Below are 13,673 nucleotides of genomic sequence, written 5' to 3'. Positions count from 1 at the left end.
AGGTGCTCTGTATTTTATCTGACAACCCTATTTTATTGGTCCCTAAGCCATGAGAACATGATTTTCTTTGCTACGAAGACCAGCTCTATATTAGGATACTATAACTTGTTAGCTAAGGAAGAAGTCTTAGAAAAAAGGTTGAGAGCTGACTTTCTGGGTAGATTTGAAGTTAATTCTGTGGAACTAACTAGGGGATAGGTAGAGGGGGTTTTGAACAATAAACCCCAGGATCTTCCAAGTTTACATAACCTCCATATTGCCCTCCATTGGTGTTTATTTTCTCACAGCTCTTGGATCTTCTGTTCTGCTTCTGTTTCATTTTATTTCATTTTCCATTTTCTTTTCTGCCTTTGTGTTTCAATTTATTTAATTTCCATTGAGCTATCTTCTGGTTCACTGATTCTTTCCTTAACTGTGTCTAGACTGTGTTAAGTCTATGAATGGGTCCACCATTGGCTTTTAGAATTAAGAACTGGCTCTCCAGAAATGGACTGAAGCTCTGGCAGGGAGGGAGTGGCCATAAGACAGAAGAACCTCTAGTCGTGGAGGATACAAAGTCGTGGAAGGGAAGACTGGGGAAGGGGAAGGCAAGGCTACAAGTGGGTCGAGTCTTCTCTATCCCAAGCATTTAATCTACTGTGTCTTCGAAGCAAAGAGACTTTTCCTGTGATGCCAAGACAAATCCGACATGCAGGCAAAGCCTTGAGCCCAAGGAGAGGTAAGTGGGAAATGATGAGCACTAGAAAGAGAATCATTGTGAGCAGATTTTTACCCTGAGGCAAGAGTCAAACAGGAGGAAGCTCTAGAGCTTCTGGCTGGAGGCCTCTAAGGACCTGCCTGGCTCTGTTGTGACTGCAGGGCTGGTTTGGGAAACTTGGCAAAGCGAGAAGATGATAGTTAGGTCCTGAAGATAACTGTTTATATTCTAAAGACCACGAGCCCTTTTTTTGGAAGCATAGCAGATGAATTTTGCTCACATTTATGGAGACCCCCCGTTTATTGAGGTAAAGTTCCAGTGGTAGTCATTCTGGGGACTCTAAGATTAAATAGGACTCAGCTGTGGCTTTATGGAGCTTGTAGTTGAGAAATACCCAGAATGCTTCTCCAGGTTTGCATGAAGAGATTTTGGGTTTTGTTTTTGTCATTCAGCTTTCAGCTTACATGTTAACTACAATGATAGGCCCTCCTTTGAAGTCTCACCTAACAAGCCCACTCCATCATTTCACGTAGTCTTAGTGCAACCATTGAGACCTAGTATGTTCTTGTTTATTAACTGGCTTATTTGCTGACTGACCATCTTTCCCTCCTAGAATAAGCTACAGCAAGAACCTGTAGTAGGTTTCCTCCTCCCGTTCCTGGCTGTATTTCTCTCGTCTGGCAAATAATAGGTATTCAATAAAATGTATTTAATAAATAAAAGAAAGTTCTTTGGTTAGTTTGGCTGCTCTACAATGAGCTGTTTGACCTAAAGAGGATCCCAGTACTCCTTTTAACATGCTGCTGTGTTTTTGTCCAATTTCTTGTTTAACAATCTAACATGTGTTACACAGAAACAGGAGGCAGAACGATCTCAAGCTATGAGCTTTTACAGGACCGTATCTGTCTTTTTTTCCCATTTATTCTTATTTATTTATTTTTTATTTACAGTGCCTAATACAGCAGGGCTTAATGCATGCTTTCCTGACTGATGAATTAAGATTTGAACTCGATGAGGTTCTGACACAGCAGCACATTCCTTTGTGAGCAGCGGTTCCTGCTCTCCTCCAGTAGTTCTGAACCCCTGTTCTGTGTGGTAGATGAGTGTTTAGTTTCTGGAAACCTCAACAAACAAAGAACATACATTCACAAAATAAATATACATTGGAATGTATTTATCTGATTGAAAAAGCTACAACTTCCTATTGAAGCAAATAAATTTATGGCAATACTTTGTGAAGCATATGTCTTACAGGAAATCACTATGATTTTAGACACCCAAACAAATAGTAAAATCCAGCAATGGTTGTCAGTTCTGGTAAGTTTCCCTCTTGAGCGCCTGACTGAGCTGCGGGAGAAAGCCGAATCATTTGCGGCTTTAGGGTCAAAGGTCCTGTGTCTACAGGTGCTAAGGTCACAACAGAATTTGACCTCAGATCTTTCTAAGCTAAATAGATCTGACTTTGGCCAGAAGTAACAGGACAAAGGAGTGTGTGTGGGACGGGGAGCAGGAGAGAAGGACTGTGTGTGTGTGTGTGTGTGTGAGAGAGAGAGAGAGAGAGAGAGAAACAGAAACACAGAGAGAGAGAGAGATAATTGATTAATTCATTCAGTGATTACTTCTACCACATTTATTAACTTTTTCCAAGGGCCAGACACATTTCTAAGTCTTGTGGGGTCTGGCAAGGGGAATCAGATAAGGCCTCTGACCCTGCATGGTGGTGTTCACTGGGAAGGAATGCTGGTGTTGGGTTGGTCTGGGGGAGTTAATCATTGGGCTGAGCTATGCTGGTGTTGAGAAGGTGGTAGGACATCAAATTGGAGGCATCCAGACATCAGTTTGCCAACTGTAAACAAGGCTTTTCCTCTGGGCTCTAGAGTCACGAATCCAACTGCCTAGTGGTGTCGCCTCCTGGAGAGTTCACTTCCGGTGCATCTGAAGCTGATTGGCACCCTCCACATACTCCTTCTCCATTGTCCCCATTCTGTGTGAATGGCACTGCCATTGGCCTGGGCCTGGAGCCCCAGGGCCTCTCCCTCATTTTCCATTTTATATTCACCCAACCCCAAGTTCACTGCATCTCCAGAATGTGTCTTGAATCTTCACATTCCTTCCTCTGTGTGTCTAGGCCCCTGTCTGGATTTCTGCCACTTCCCTGACCTCCAACAGCAGTGCCTCCTCTCACTGGGCTACCACCTACCCCCACTTCGCCTCCTTCCCCACTCTCTCCCTGTGGCACAGCTGCCAGAGTGGCCTTTCAAAATACCCATCCGGGGCCACCTGGGTTGCTCAGTTGGTTAAACATCTGCCTGCGGCTCAGGTTATGATCCCAGAGTCCTGGGATCGAGCCCCCCATCTGCTTCCCTGCTCAGAAGAGAGTCTGCTTCTCTGTCTCCCTCTGCCTCCCCACCCACCTTGTGCATATACTCTCTCTCTCTCTCAAATAAATAAAAAAAATCTTTTAAAAAAATGTCCATCCAATCACTCCAGTGTCCTCTTATGCCCCAGGGACTGTGCTTCAGTGAATCCCCCTTGCCCTCAGAAAATGACACAATTTCTAACACAGTTTCCAAGGCACCCCAGATGTCACCATGCCAACCAGGCCTCTTATTTGCTTCTCTATTTTTTTTTTAAGATTTTATTTATTTATTTGACATACAGAGATCACAAGTAGGCAGAGAGGTAGGCAGAGAGAGAGGAGGAAGCAGGCTCCCTGCTGAGCAGAGAGCCCAATGTGGGGCTTGATCCCAGGACCCTGGGATCATGACCTGAGCCGAAGACAGAGGCTTTAACCCACTGAGCCACCCAGGCGCCCCTATTTTCTCTATTTTGACCACATGGACCTTCTTCAGCCCTGTACTTGCCCTTTTTCTTTTTCTGAAGGACTTTTGCATATGTTACCTGTAAAAGGAAGAATAATGACTCCCCAAGGATGTCTGTATCTTAGTCCCCAGGACCTATGAATATGTTACATTACATGGCAAAGGGGAAGTAAGGTTGCAGATGGAATTAAGATTATTCATGAGCTGAATTTAACACAGGGAGATCATCCTGGATTATCTGGATGGGCCCAGCAGAATGATAAAGGTCCTGCAATATGGAAGAGGGAGATAGAAATTAAGATTGGAGTAACTGGATCTGAGAAGGACTCAACTCATCATTGCAGCTTTGAAGATAGAAGGGAGCCACAAGTCAGAGACTGTAGGAAGCTTCTAGAAGCTAGGACAGACAAGGAGCTTTCAGAAAGAAAGGCAGCTCTGCCAACACTTTGATTTGAGCTCAGTAAGGTCTATGTCACTCTTCTAACCTATGGAAGTGTATGACAATATATGTGTGCTATTTTGAGCCACTTGAGTTTTTGGTGATTTGTTATAGCAGCTATAGGAAACTAATTCACATATTGTCCCTTTGCCTGAAATTGCCTTCTTTTCCTTTGTTGTCTAGTTATCTCTTCAGATTTTAGCCTAACTGCCATTTCCCCAAGATCTGCACCTGCCCCTCCCCCCCACCGACTCGGTTACAGCCCCCTTTTATAATCGACGCTTATAACTTTGTCTTTGTTGTTTTAAAAAACGATTTGCTGTAATTTCAGTTGTGTGTGTTTATATGAGATGCAGCATAGTGTGCTGGTTAAAATCATAGATGGCCCCTGGAGCCCAGTGGTCTGGGTTTGAATCCTGCCTCCACACTTGTTATCTGTGTGACCTTGTGCAAGTCTCTCTACCTCTCTATGTATGCCGTGGCTATCTCGCTGATTGAACAGGAAGAATAGTATCTGTCTCATAGGACTATTATAAGAACTAAGTGAGTTCATTAAGTGCTTAGAGCAGTGTCTGCCCCATAGTGAGACACTTTAAGTACAGTTGACTTTTTTTTTTGTTTTTTTTTGACACAGAGAGAGGCAGCAAGAGAGGGAACACAAGCAGGGGGATTGGGAGAGGGAGACACACGCCTCCTGCTGAGCAGGGATCCTGATGCAGGGCTGGATCCCAGGACTCCGGGATCATGACCTGAGCCAAGGGCAGATGCTTAATGACTGAGCCACCCAGCGCCCCTACAGTTGACCCTTGAACAACATGGGGGTTGAGGTGTCAACCTCCTGCACAGTCAGAAATCCACATATAAATTCTGACTCCCCTAAAACTGAGCAACTAATAGCCTACTGTTGACTGAAAGCCTTACTGATAACAAGACTATTAACACATATTTTGTATGTTACATTAATCGTGTATTGTACTCTTCCAACAATGCAAGCTAGGGAAAAGAAAAGAAAATTATATTAAGAAAAACATAAGGAAAAGAAAATACATTTATAGTACTGCACATTTATTTATTGAAAAAGTCTGCATATGTGTGGACCTGAACTGTTCAAACCCAGATTGGGCAAGAGACAACTGTATGTACTCTTAGATGTCCGTCCCTCCCCATGACCTATATTCCCTTTGAAGGCGGGACCCAAGCCTCTTCTGCTTGCCCTTTTATGTGGCACCTTCACAGAGCCTGGCATATTATAGTCTGTCAAGGGGCTCGCAATTTATCTAGAATGAATGAATACATTAATGAAAGGATGAATTCAGAATCAAAGCTTGGGAGAGCGTGAGTTTGAAAATACATATCAGAAAGGACTCTTTTCGTAAATGGGTTATGTTACGGCAGGATTTCTCCACATTGGCATTATTGACATCCTGAGCTGGATAATTCTTTGGTGTGGGGGCTGCCCTGTGTGTTGAAGGCTATTTAACAGTATCCGTAGTATCAGTTCACTGGATGCTAATAGCATGCCTCCCCAATCCATGCTACTAGTGATAAGCAAAAACGTATCCAGACATTAACACACGTCCCCTGTGAAAATGCCCACTCTAAGGGGTGCAACCACTATACCCGGTTGCAAACGCAAGGGGTGAGTGTGGTGCCCTCCTTGGCCATCTTGGCCTCTGACAGGACTCCCTTGGGCACCAGCTGCCCAGCACCCCAGCTCCTTATCTGCAGCTGCTCAGCGGCTCAAGGTCTCCAAAGGCGAAAGTGTGATTTGATGGGAGGAGGGTGGGACTGCCCTTCTTAGAAACACAACCTCATCATTTGCTGAAAACAGGAAGGCTTTATCTCAAAGCAGATAGTTCTTGAACTTTTCAGAAGACAGATTTTCTTGCTAATCTAAATGCCAGAAAGATTGGAGTAAATGGGAATAAAAAATTTTGGCTAAACAGCTGACCTTCACCTTTGGCTCCCTTCGTTATCATCTTGAAAATGAAAGGAGTACAGGACACACTCCTCTCCTCTCCTTGAAAAGTGGCTCTCTTTAAATTCTGTTTATGCTCAGGAAGGGGTTGCTTGAGTAAATCCTGGCGGCTAAATATGAATTTCTTGTACTGAGGGCAGTGGCTCAAGAAGGTGGTGAGAATCTCCTGCCCAGAGTTTTATGGAAGGACTGCAGAGTTGTCCCAATGGCCCAGACCTGATAGGGGTAGGAGACCTAGAGGAGGCAGAAACTCCAGGCATCCCTCAGTCTGAGGAATATGCATGTGTACGGCTGTGAGCTCCCGCCAGACAGGGCAACAACCACCCATCCTTAGGGACTAAGGGCTCACATTCCTCTCCATATAATCCTGATGCTACGACCTCTAGGCCCTCACTCAGTAAAAAAGAAACTGAAAACAGGACATTTAAGTGGGAAGCAAGAGAATTCTGACCTCTCCTTTATTTTTTATTTTATTTTTTTTTAAATTTTTTATTTATTTTCAGCGTAACAGTATTCATTGTTTTTTCACCACACCCAGTGCTCCATGCAATCTGTGCCCTCCCTAATACCCACCACCTGGTTCCCCCACCCTCCCACCCCACCCCTTCAAAACCCTCAGGTTGTTTTTCAGAGTCCATAGTCTCTCATGGTTCACCTCCCCTTCCAATTTCCCTCAACTCCCTTCTCCTCTCCATCTACCCTTGTCCTCTATATTATTTGTTATGCTCCACCAATAAATGAAACCATATGATACTTGACTTTCTCTGTTTGACTTATTTCACTCAGCATAATCTCTTCCAGTCCTGTCCATGTTGCTACAAAAGTTGGGTATTCGTCCTTTCTGATGGAGGCATAATACTCCATAGTGTATATGGACCACATCTTCCTTATCCATTCATCCGTTGAAGGGCATCTTGGTTCTTTCCACAGTTTGGCGACCGTGGCCATTGCTGCTATAAACATTGGGGTACAGATGGCCCTTCTTTTCACTCCATCTGTATCTTTGGGGTAAATACCCAGCAGTGCAATTGCAGGGTCATAGGGAAGATCTATTTTTAATGGTCCCTCAACTCTATGGTCAAATAATCTTTGACAAAACAGGAAAAAATATCCAGTGGAAAAAAGACAGTCTCTTCAATAAATGGTGCTGGGAAAACTGGACAGCTATATGTAGAAGAATGAAACTTGACCATTCTCTTACACCGTACACAAAGATAAACTCGAAATGGATAAAAGACCTCAACGTGAGACAGGAATCCATCAGAATCCTCGAGGAGAACATAGGGAGTAACCTCTTTGATATCAGCCACAGCAACTTCTTTCAAGATATGTCTCCAAAGGCGAAGGAAACAAAGGCAAAGATGAACTTCTGGGACTTCATCAAGATAAAAAGCTTCTGCACAGCAAAAGAAACAGTCATCAAAACAAAGAGGCAACCCACGGAATGGGAGAAGATATTTGCAAATGACAGTACAGATAAAAGGTTGATATCCAGGATCTATAAAGAACTCCTCAAACTCAACACACACAAAACAGATAATCATATTAAAAAATGGGCAGAAGATATGAACAGACACTTCTCCAATGAAGACATACAAATGGCTACCAGACACATGAAAAAATGTTCATCATCACTAGCCATCAGGGAGATTCAAATCAAAACCACATTGAGATACCACCTTACACCAGTTAGAATGGCCAAAATTAGCAAGACAGGAAACAACGTGTGTTGGAGAGGATGTGGAGAAAGGGGAACCCTCTTACACTGTTGGTGGGAATGCAAACTGGTGCAGCCACTTTGGAGAACAGTGTGGAGATTCCTCAGGAAATTAAAAATAGATCTTCCCTATGACCCTGCAATTGCACTGACCTCTCCTTTAAAAGGGGTCCTGAGGAGGGCAAGGAACCAAGAGCAAAGTCAAAGGTGCCCCAAAGAATATCAGGAAAAACCTGTCTTTCCACTTTCCGAGGCAGCTGGAAGAACGGGGGAAGATAAGCTGAACTTGCCCAGGCAGTTTGGAAGAAAAGAAGCCCCTAAATAGGACTGAGTTTATTTTTCCAGTGGAGGCGGGGCCCACTTAGCACTGTAGGTTCTGTGCCCCCAAGAGAGGCCCAGTGACAGGCCACTGTCCTTGTAGACTGCATTTAGTATTGTCCCTCAGGCTCTAGGGCAACTCAGCAGTGCAGGAGCTAATCCCATCCACAACGACTGATCTAGGCTTTACGTGTTCTTTCATGGGACAAACCCCAGTTCTGGTCTATTAATGCAGTTTCCCTGTCCTTGCAAACTGTTGCATTGTAGGGCACAAGGCTTCCATGCAAGCCACAGGACTGGTACCCAGAAGAAGATGAAATGAAAGAGCTGGGTGCAGAGAGAGGGGGGCCCTGAGAGGAAGGTGGATATAATATCAAAAGGTAGGACTGAGCAGACAAAGGTGGTTATAAAGACCAGGGGATGCTTTGGGTGGAGAAATGGGAACATGCCCTGGTGGAGGAACCCAGGTGCAACAGTACTTGGAGAACCCGGAGTCCAACAGGCACCTTCACAGATGAGAGGTCAAGGAGGGAGGGGCCAAACATCTAGGTTAGGACCGAGCCGATGTCACAGAAGCCAATTATTTTACTGCAGCTGCCATGTGCCGTCCTCTCCAGCTCCCTGGATATTCCACCCACTTCACGAGGCCCGAGTGAGATATTCAAGATATTCAAGATAGATAGGGAGTAAAGTATAGTAATTTTAGCTTTTACTATTTGGGGATCATAACTGATTAGTAGACATTGAAAAGAAATTATAGAATTCTTTGCAATCAATAACTCACACATGATCCTCCCACACAGTTTTCTTTTCAAAGAGAACCATCTGTCTAAAACAATAAAGATACATTGATCTCTATAAATGTATTATAGTAATAAGATCTTGAAGTTAGACAGATTTGGCTCGTGGAAAGGGGGCTTGGATCAATCTGTGTGAAGAATTTTCTGTATGTAACCTGCTGGGTCTAAGGCTTACTAATTCAGAATCTGCATGGTAATAAGGTCCCCAGGTGATTCCTATGCCCATTACAATTTCAGAAGTGCTTCAGCTCTATCTAGATTTGTAGCTTCCAAACATTTTGGATTACTCACTTCCATCTGTAAAAAATAGTTTGAGTACATACCTTTAATATGTGTATGTATATACATGCTTTGCTATCAATATTTGATATCAGTAAAGCTTCTTCTAGACCGCATGCGGTTGGGGTTTGTATTTCAATCCATTCTGACAGCTTCTGTCTTTTAAGTGGTAGATTTAGATCATTTACATTTAAAGGGATTATTGATACAGGTGCATTCATATTTACTTTATTATAAATATCTTCCATTCATTATCCTTGTGTGATATTCCTTTTTTATCTCCTACTTTTTTCTGCCTTCTCCAGTTTTAACTGAGCATTTTATATAGTTCTATTTTCTCTCTTGTCTTTGCATATCAACTATACTTCTTAAAGACTTTTTTGGGTAGTTGTTGCTCTAGAATTTGTGATATACATTTATAACTAATGCAAATCCACTTTCAAATGACACTAAACCATTTCATGGGTAGTGTTAAGTACTTTATAATAACAGAATATTCCCAATTCTTCCTCCCATTCCTCATAACATTCCTGTCACTCATTTTGCTTATTCACAAGGAGTAATTACCGAATACATTGTGGGTACTATAATTTTGGACAAACTACTCTCTGGTAGATAAATTAAGAATAATAAAAATAAAACATTTACTTTCCTTCATTACTCCTTCTCTAATGCTGTAATGCTTTTCTTTATTATTATTTTAAATTTTTTTTGTTTCTTTTCTTTATGTAGCTCTGAGTTTCTGACCTATATAATTTTCTTTCTTTCTGAAGAACTTTCAACATTTCTTGCAAGACAGAGCACCTGGTGACAAACTCCATCTGTTCTCATTTGTCTAAGAATATCTAGTCATTACTTCTTCTTCCTTTTGAAGCATAATTTTGCTGGATACAGATTTCTAGGTTGGTGGTGTTTTCTGTCAATGCATAAAATATGTCACTCCATTTTCTTCTTGCTTGCATGGTTTCTCCGATGTCATTCTTATTCTTGTTGCTCTGTTGATAAGGTCTTGGCTTGTTCACTTGCTTGTTTTTCTCTCTGGCTTCTTTCCAGATTTCTGCTTTCCACAGTTTGAATATCATGCACCCCCATGTTTGTTTGTTTGTTTGTTTTTTGGTATTTTTCCTGCTTGATGGCATCAGGATCAATGTTCTATTCCTGGATTTCTGCTCTCCTTAAGCTGTGATTCTCTGTGTCTACCTGTCTTTCTAGAGTTGAGGCTACAGTCTTCCTTGTGGTCTCAATTTTCTGATGGATCTAGGAAGAGTTGTTGATTTTTAATTCATTCTGGTTTTTCTTGTTGTCAGGATGGGGGTGACAACATCCAAGCTCTTTACATGTCAGACCAGAAACTTGAAATCCAAAGCTTCTTTTCTTTTTTATTTTTTAACTTAAAAATACATTTTGATAGAAGTTTTAAGGTTTTCCTCTCATATCCCCGTAGATTGTCTAACACACAGCCCTGGGGGAACACAGCACACTTTGTAGATTACTTCTCCTGGCCAGGCATCCTCACCTTGACTGTACCCTAGAGTATTCTGGAAATTAAAAGCAAGGGCAATAACAAAAACAAAAACAGATGACTATGTCCCATCTTAGACCAATTAAACCAGGATCTCTGGGAAGGCATTATATAAATCAAAATCTCTCTAGGTGATTCTGATGTATAGATATTTAAGACACAGGTGAGGCTTAGTGGGGTCTGGAGCCGATGGCCAAGAAAGAATTCTCCAGAAGTCTTCAGTGCAAAATGGTGGTTTTATTAAAGCACAGGGACAGGACCATGGGCAGAAGGAAGTGCTGCTTCCTGCTGCTGCCCCTGGATCTTGAGGAGTGACTGGTTCTATATACTTTGGGGCTGGGGGATGTAAAGATAAGAGAAGTTCCAAAAGGATTTTCATATGTTAAAGAAGACTCACAAGAGACCCTGCCATTGTCAAACCAAGGCTGTTTCTCCCTCTAGCAAGGCATTAACATTGAGACAGTTGGAAGCTTCCTGGAGGAACTTTATACTCTGCCTGCCTCGAGTACTTGTCAATGGGCTGCAGGGTATAAGGACATTTATTTTCTTCTGCCTTTGTTTTCCACATCAATTCTACCATGCAGCCAAGGACAAGAACCTCTGTTCTTCTAAACTGAATGTTTAGACTATCCACTTGAGGCAAATTTCCACTTCTTAGCATTCTATCATTGGGTTACCTACAATGCCACAGGGAATTGTCCAGGCAGGACCATTGATTCTTTCTCTGGTCTAGGCTTGTGCTTTTTGTGACTGCATCTCTTCTAGCCACAACCCAAGGGAGGTAGCATGGTAGACAAATTAATTCTAAGATGGTGCCCATGATTGCTGTCCCCAGGTGTGCGTACTGTATATAATTTCCTCTCCTAAAGTATGGATGAGACCTATAAGTTACTTCTAACCAGTAGAACATAGCAGATGTAGGGGCACCTGGGTGGCTCAGTTGGCTGAACACCTGTCTTTAGCTCAGCTCGTGATCCTAGGGTCCTGGGATCCAGTCCCACATCAGGCTCCCTGCTCCATGGCAGGTGGGCCAGGTGTATGTGTGTGTGTGTGTGCTGGTTCTCCCTCTCCCTCTGACTGCTGCTTCCCTTGTTTGTTCTCTCTCTCTCTCTTTCTGTCAAATAGATAAGTAAAATCTTTAAAAAAAGAACATAGCAGATGTAATTAAGGTCCTATTCAGTTGATTTTGAGTTAAACAGAAGGAAGATTATCTTAGGTGGGCATGACTTAATCAGGCAAAATCTTTAAAAGAGGGACTGGATCCTACCTAAAAGGAGAGGTGCTCTTTGCTGGTTCAATAAATTTCTATAGTCAAGCCCTTGGATAAGAACACAGACCAGCTGATAGCTTGCTTACAGCTTGTGAGACCCAAAACAGAGGATCTGGTAAAGCTGTGCTCTGGCTGCTAGCTCACAGAAACCAGAAGATAGTAAATATGTATTGTTTTAAGCTGCCCAGTTTGTGGTCATTCATTACATAGCAATAGAAAACCAAGACAGGTAGTTGAGTGTAACAGAGAACAAGCATTGTAGTTAGATACACTTAGACCCAGCTCTAGCTCTGCTATTAGCTGTGTGACTTCTGATGAATTGTGTAGGGTCACTGAGCTTTGGATTTCTCTTGTGTAGAGCTGGAAAAAAAATCGTGCCTTGCACTAGTAGGAAGGCGATTGTGAAGAATCCACATATACGCATAAAAGCTCGCTACTGTTAGAATCAGTATAGTAAGTTCTCAAGAGCTGCTAGCTGTCACTGTTGAGGTCAGCACAGTTGCTAGTGCAGAACGAGTAAGACTAGTGTTTTGAAGGTGTTTTGAAGGTGCCTTGATCTGAAAATTTCCATTCTGCCTATCTGCTTTCCAAAGGGAAGGAACAGCTTTGCTTTACTTCCTTAGAAGTGAGATGATTTCATGCAAAGAAAGTGCTCCCGAAGTGGCAGTTTTGATAACCTTCTGCCAACTAATATTCTACATTTCAGCAGCTTTATGGGGGGTTGGAAGGGATTGCTTTCTGACCGGCCAATTTGAATCTCTCTTGCTTACAGTAGACACTCACCCATTCACATTTGTTTTCCAATATAAATAGAAAGTCCTTATCACTTTTCAGATTCCAAACTGACAGAGGTTTGGGTTTTAACCATTAGAATAATAACTGCCATGCACTTTATAGCTCACAAGCCACTTTCCATAAATATCCATTTAATTTCCATAAATATTTCATTTAATCCTCACTACAGTGCCGTGAATTAAGCAGTATTTTCTTAATTTTATAAGTGAAGGAGTGAAAGCTCAGAGAGTGTAAAGAACTTACCCTAAGGTCCAAAGCTGTGGAAGGCCAGAAAGGAAAATTGCTTTCAGATCTGAAACTCCGGTATGCTGTGTTTTCAACAGTGCCACCTTGCTTGTTCTTTTTTTTTTTTTTAATTTTGTGAACGAATTTCCTTTCTTTTCTCCCTGACATAACCAGCCCATTTGGTTCTATGCTTCTGAGGGGCTTAACATCAGCAGCACTCCTATGTCTTACAAACTAAAGAGCTAGTTAAAACTATTACTAGTCCATTACACCAGCCACCTGGACACCATGTTGCTTGGATCACATCTTACTTCAGATCTGGGCATATGTGAGCCACCAGCATGAGGCCTTCAACACCCCTTAATTATCCAGGTTAGTTCCTGATCAGTCGTACTCTTGACGTATCTTAGTGGTGGGTGCGTATGTGTGTCCGAATGAACGTGCATGTGTGTACTTGTCTCCCTTAAGAGGAAGGCAAGTTCTCCGAAGAAGTAAGCAAACACACAAAAACAGAGTAACAAAATTTACTAATTTACGATGAAGGAGCTTAAGTGTTTGAATGAAAATAAATCAAATGTGGACTCTGAGGTTTCATGACAATCCACAGAGAATTGGGTAATAAATAAATATATCCTCGGAAAGAAAACATGGCGCCCTGTCTCAGTGTTCTTTCTTTGTTGAAGACATTTTACATATCTTCCTGGGACAGTATATCCATTTAATTTCCATTTTTTTCCCTGACTTGCTAGAACTTTTCAGGAGTTTGCTCCCCTGCTGTTTTAATGACAGGCTTGACAATCATTTTGCTTTG

This window comes from Martes martes, assembly GCF_963455335.1.
Source record: "Martes martes genome assembly, chromosome: 3".
Classification (NCBI taxonomy): Eukaryota; Metazoa; Chordata; class Mammalia; order Carnivora; family Mustelidae; genus Martes; species Martes martes.
The sequence above is the reverse complement of the archived record's forward strand: the minus strand, read 5'-3'. Positions refer to the sequence as shown.